We start from the raw sequence: 6,654 nt of genomic DNA, 5'->3' as shown, positions 1-6,654 counted from the left end.
AAGCCCCGGTGGGGGCAGGTTTTAAGCAAGCCCTGGTGGGGGCAGGTTTTAAGCAAAGCCCCAGGAGTGGGCATATACTATCGACAGAAACCCCAGTAGGGGTGTGGACCGAAAAGGATCCCAGTGTTGGGGACCCCGAAGGGCCAAAGGGGCCAGGTAAGGCTCCGGCTGCCTAAGCCTAATTGGATACAGATTGTTAACCAGAGCTCAGAGGGGCTAGGTAAGGCTTTGCCCGCCTGAGCCTAAATTGGATACAGATTGTTAACAGGAGCTAAGAGGGGCCAGGTAAGGCTCAGGCTGCCTGAGCCTAATTGATACAGATTGGGGGTACAAACCCAGAGGGGCTAGGTAAGGCTTAGGCCACTGAGCCCAGCTGGGAAGAGTACTGTCAGTAAGCCCGGTAGGGCTAATCAGTTGTAAGGGGCGCCGGTCGCATGACAAGCCCAGAGGCGCCAGGGAAGAGGCATTGGTTGCGTGCTAGGCCCAAGGGCGCTGGGCAAGGCGCAGGTAGCAATTGGACCTGATAACATCCGGAAGAGCTGCGAGGCTTGCGGCATGCTAAAGGGGAGGTAGGAGGCACGCATTGGCCATAAGGCTGGGGTGCACCGAGTCACCTCATATGGAACGGGGGATAGTTCAGCATAACACCGTGCATTAGGAGATAAAAGGCAACCTCCCATAGAACATTATATATACCAGCAAGACGTGGCGGGCGAGATAGAGGGTGCTGGATCACCTAATTGACACAGTAGGGGGTGCTAGTGGGATCATGGCCGCTCCTAGGCCCCACTCTGTGACACTGGCCTACAGGCCAAAAATTAGAGCACCACTTGCTTAGGCCCTCATCTTTAAATTACCATGTAAATTGATACTGCAATAGTCATAAGACTTTGCAAATGAAAGAAACTATCTAAAATAAGCTGGATACCCCACAACATACACCAGTTTGTACAAAAAATAACAGATGGATCATTAAAAAGTGGATGGAGCCAGCACACAAACAATACGGAAACTATCCTTTCTTTTTCAAAGGGACAGCAAGCCATTACCTGAGAGTCCCATGTTGGTTAGAGCAGAAATCAGAAGCCAGGACCCCCAGAAAATACATATACGTATGCTTTTATAAAGACCTGTTATCTTTGAACTTACTTCCTAATAGGCCTGTGGAAAGCAGGTAGTATTTGCTTTGGAGTTAGATGATTCGCAGGACAGTGATTTGATTCAGGGTTTCAAATCACTGTCCCAAACTGACTCAGTGGCCACCAAATCGGCCAAATCTCCGAATCAGCCCCATCCCCCGCCCGCTCTCACGGCTCTGTCAATGGCTGCCCCGCCTGGCCCCAGCTCCTGGCTCTTTAAAAAAATTTTAAAAAAGCCCACACTCACCAGCTGATGCCAGGTAGGGGGCAAGACCCACTGTCCCATGCCATATGGGGGATTCCACCACAAGCCCCCCCAACCTCCGCCCACTCTCCCAGCCCCCCAAACAGCTTCACCACCCGGCCCCAGGTCTTTAAAAAAAAGAAAGAAAAAAGCCCCAACATACTGGCTCCTGTCAGGAGGGGGAGGGGGCAATCCCCACTGCCCCTCACTGCAGGGGGGGCTCTGCCACAAGCCCCCAGAAGCCCTAAGGCCACTGCAGCAGCTGGTGAGTCAGGGCTGCTTTTTTTTTTTTTTTAAAGAGCTAGGAGCTGGGGCTGGGCGGGGCAACCATGGGGGAGGGGCTGGGACAGTTGGCACACACACAGAAGGGCTGGGGGAACAGGCCGGGATGGGGTCTGGCAAGGGTCCCCCCAGGGTCCCCTCCTCCTCCCTCCCTCCCCTGCCCCCTACTTACTGGCACAGAGTCCGAGTCCAGCTCCATGGAGCAGTAAGCAGGGACTGCCCAAATCTCTTAAGCTCTCCGAATCTTTTCCGAATTGATCTGGAGAGCTTTGAATCAATTTGGACCTTTTAATTGGTCTCCTGATTTGATTTGGATTCAGGCCGAATCTCCTCAGAATCAAATCAGCACACAATGCTTCACACAACCCTACTTTCTAACAATCTCTTCTTCCAAGACCCCACATGGAAGCTAGATGGAATATGGGAGACAGAGACGGATAACACCGTTAACTTGACAGTTCTAATCTTGGCTCTGCTGCTGTCATCTTGTATGCTTCAGAGCATAGTTAAAAAAAAAAAAAAAGAAGAAACTAAGTGTTTTGATTTATTCCTTTCGTACTGGGGAAATTCATTTACATATTACACACTCAACCATAAAGCACTCCCAAATATACTCTTTTTCAGTATCTCAGAAATATTCTAACCTTCTTAAATGCATTTGTATGTTCATATTAAACAAGGAAATATGAAACCACCCCCTGCTAGCTAGTAGTATTTATAGAATTTTAGAGCCATTGTAAATTGCAGATCAATATAATAAGGCAAATAGAGAGCAGGCAATTATTTAAACGATTGTTAAATAAAACTGCTATGTAATGAACAGGAAAATAAGGGACTTCAAGTCTTCTGGGCTTACTGTTCTATGCCTTTAATACACTTTATATAAATACATTGACAAACAAATATACATCATTTTAATCTGAGATCCCACGTAGAAAATTTTAGAAAACTAATTTATTGCACTGAAACTGGGGTATTTTTAATATCTACCAGCAAACTACAGCCTTCATCCAAAATTCTGATTTTGCCAGAGAGGAGTTCTTTTCTGACTACAGTGCTTGGGCACTAAACAACAGGTGGTGCACCTACATGTGCAATTAATGCAGCTGAATAAACTCTGGCACAGTTTATGCCAGAGTTTATTGGTCCTGGGTGCTGTATTTGCATGCATGCCCAAGACCACAGCATGTTGAACCAGGGTGGAGCAGTCCTAGCCAGTAGGGGGCACTAGGAGTCAGCCTGCCAGCCCAGGGTTGCTCAGACCTGGCTCGACATGCTGCGGAGGGGCTGGCTGGGGCACATGAGTGCTCCAGGGTAGGGCTAGCTGGAAGACAGCCCCTGTCTTGAAGCCCCCTTGTGCCCCAGCCAGCCCCATTAGTGTCTACACACGTTGCAGTGGGGTAAATCACTCTGCTGTAGGACTGTAGTCAAGTCTGGCAGTACTATTCTATGGTGGAGTTAATCAGTTTACTCTTTCCTAATATCAATGCACATGTAAACAGTTACATTTTACTATGGAGCTAATTAGTCAGCTCCACAGTAAACGTGTCATGTAGATGTTGCCCAGCTTGTTTCTAATGCAAAATTCAGTGTAATATCTACTTTCTCTTAGGTGGGTTTATTCTCAGATTACTCATGGTTGTTCTTTTTTACACAGCATCAAGCAGGCAGAAAAATCATTATTTGTTAGCTTCAAGTTAATAAAGAGCATTTTTAAAAGCATCAGCTGTGAGCCATGGGGGAGGGGCTGGGACTGTGGGCAGGGGGGCACACAGAAGGGCTGGGGGAACAGCCCTTGTTTGCTTTTTTATATGGTGTCAGCAACAGAAGAAAGCGAGCCGCCAAACACCACTTTTTTTTCTATCTATAATAGATATCTTCTTATTCTGCCTCTTTAACTGATGAATCTTCTATTTTCAGAAATTAACATCACTGGTCTTTATCTACCTTGAATTAGAGTAACTGTCTGGAATACCCTTTTTTAAAATCCAGCATGGCCAAGGACAATGAACATGTCATACCAATCTAAAAAACCATTTCCAATGAAGGTGAGACCTTCCTTCTCAGAACACATTCAATCTTTGGTCCACCTGCAGAGGTAATTGGTACGGGTGCCAATTGTGAGGGTGGTTTTTGTGTTAACTACTTAGAACTCAGCTCAGAACACTATTTTTCTCTTTTAGACAGGGTCCCTGTTGACAGCCATTATATGCCATTGTAAATGACCTACAATTACTACCAACTTCACATACATTTGAACCAGTGACCTACAGATGAAATAGCTCTCTCTCATTATAGATGTCTGAGCCATCCAATCTTTAGTTTAGCAAATGTTACCGTTCAACATAACATGGGAACTTTCCATTCAAAGTCTACATAGTATTTGCTCTAGTGGTTTTGTTGAATCTATTTAAAATAATGAAAGTGGTTCTATGAAAACCTGCATGGATGGATTCCAATTATAAACTAAAACCTTGACAAACTATTATATGTGCACTCTGTGACAGCTTTATTGCCAAGGCACATGCATTAGAAAAAAATATCAACTTCTCTGTTAACATGCCTAGTATACTGAGAAAAATGTTCCTCTGCTGCTCAGAGGGATGCAATCCCAACACTTCAGAGAAAGATGGGATGGAAAAAGTATTAAGAAAAGGGGTTAAAAATCATTTTCTATAGTACTTTCCTGAATTGGTTTTGAAGAGTGTTTCAATAATACAAGGCTCCTCTTTCAAGTAGCACTGAACTAATTGTATTGTTCCTTAAGCTATATAACGGCCAGGAGCCATTCCAGGAATAATTGGTTCTAGGAGCTGGAAATTCAAGCGTGCATTGTTTGAAAGCTTAGCTTCCCTGGGCCCCAGTTGCTTCAGCTGCAATGTGAAGTGGTACTTTAAGTGTAAGAATTAAACTTTTTATTTCTAAGCTTTATGATTGAATCATATTACAGAAAGATTATTACATTATTACAGAAAGATTTAATGGATAATCACCCACCCACTCCTGTCTCATGAAAACAAATTCATCTGAAATATGAATTTCTAAGGAGAAAGATTCCCAGCTTAGAATATACAGCCATGAAAATGGCCTTTGTTTCTCCTCCTTCCTTGTCTCCACAGGTGATGAATCCCCTGAGCTTTTGCATTCAGATTTTTCTGCAATCTTTTTTCCTCTCTAACTTTCCTTGAAATACAAATATAGTGCACCACATATTGCACAAAACTTACTCACTCATTAGAACTTAAATTGTGTTAGGTGATCCAAACGCTCTTGGCTATAACCAGCACTTCAGAATCAAAAGATAAAGTGAACTGTTACTTTTACTTCTATATTGAAGAAGCAACACCCTGCAGCATTTAGTTTTAGGAAGCAATTAAATCACTTCACTATCTCCATTAAAAAAAATTATAAACAAAATCATAACTAGCACTTGTAAAAAGAAAGCTAAAAACTATAGCTAATTACTACTCACCAATCCCATTTTACATGTATGGAAATGCACACTAGAGCCATAAGAAAGGCCTCACTTAAGCCATGCGGGTAATGACAGAATCAAGATTACAATGCAAGAGTAGTGGAAAACAGAAAATAACTCAAAAAAACAAAATCAACCCTAATAAATATTCTTCATACAGTAGCCAGTATGAAGAAGACGAACAGTCAAAGGAGAGTTCCCTCTTGCAAAGAACTCTTACAAGGTGTCTATCTATGTATATCTTGAGTCTGGGGTGTCTAACATGTTTCAACAAGGACTTATTAATAGATGTGCCTTGAGGCAAAACAGTTTGGCATTCACGCTACATGTCTCAAGGGATGTGAAGGGCTCAGTAACAGTGGAGCATATTAAAACTGTAAGGAGTACTTTCCCTCAGGAAAAAAAATCCTCAGTCCCCAAGGATAGCTCTCTTCCTTTTATAAACACTATATGAAGGCACATACTTGAAAAGTCATAGTGCAGTACATCTTGCAAAATAATACCTTTTCATAGAGCCTAGGCCAAGGGTGGGTAAAATAAAGCCTGTGGGTTGTATTCGGCCCACCAGCTGTTTGGCCCTGACCCGCAGGCACACAGCCACCAATTAAACTGTATCTGGCCCCCGCCAGCGGCTACCCCGCCACGCTCTGCAAAGGACCGAGTGCTGTCTGCTCCCACCTGGGACAGCGCATGCTGCGCTTTCCGGTCTCTCCCACACACCCCAGTCACTCCCCTTGCTGAGGAAGTACTCCTTTTGGGAGCGGGGAGGTTTGCTTGTATATTGTGCGGGGGGTAGGGCGGAGCATGGGGTGTGGCTGTGGCATGGGAGGGTTGTGTGTTGAGGGTGTGGGTGTATGTATGGGTGTGAGATGTGTGTGAAGGGCATGGGGAGCAGGTGTGGGTGACTGGTGGGGGGTGGGGTACGTTTGTGTGTGTGTGGGAAGTGTGGGTATGGTTCAGGTACTTCCTGGGCAAGGGGAGTGACTTCCAGTGGCAAAGGTCAGGGGTTGGGGGGCTGGGACTTCCAGTCCCAAGATGGTGACCATGGTGCAGGGTACCTGTCAAGGGGCGGGGCTGCCCATGTGACCCTCAACAGTTCACCAAAACTTGTTAAGCAGCCCTCCAGCCAAAATAATTGCCCACCCCTGGCCTAGGCAAACCAAAAGGAAAAAAAATAAGTAGGTTATAATGATGTGTGGGCAAAGTATTCTTTTCCACTTTGTAAATTATATGACTCATCTTGAATATATAATATAGACAAATAAAGTCTCTGTACCAGTTTATTGATTGTAGTAAACTACTGTAAGAAATGAAAATTCCACTGATCTCCATTACATTTTTTCTAAATATCTTTGAAGAGTTATAACCAACAATGATTATGTAAAACTACAGACATTTTTTAAAATACTCAGAGAAAATATGTAGGAAGTTCCAAAAAGTAACGTGTGTGTGTGTGTGTGTGTGTGTGTGTGTGTGTGTGTGTGTGTGTGTGTGTGTGTGTGTGTGTGTGTGTG

This window comes from Crocodylus porosus, unplaced genomic scaffold, assembly GCF_001723895.1.
Source record: "Crocodylus porosus isolate Cpor-Errol unplaced genomic scaffold, CroPor_comp1, whole genome shotgun sequence".
In the NCBI taxonomy this organism is placed as follows: domain Eukaryota; kingdom Metazoa; phylum Chordata; order Crocodylia; family Crocodylidae; genus Crocodylus; species Crocodylus porosus.
The sequence above is the reverse complement of the archived record's forward strand: the minus strand, read 5'-3'. Positions refer to the sequence as shown.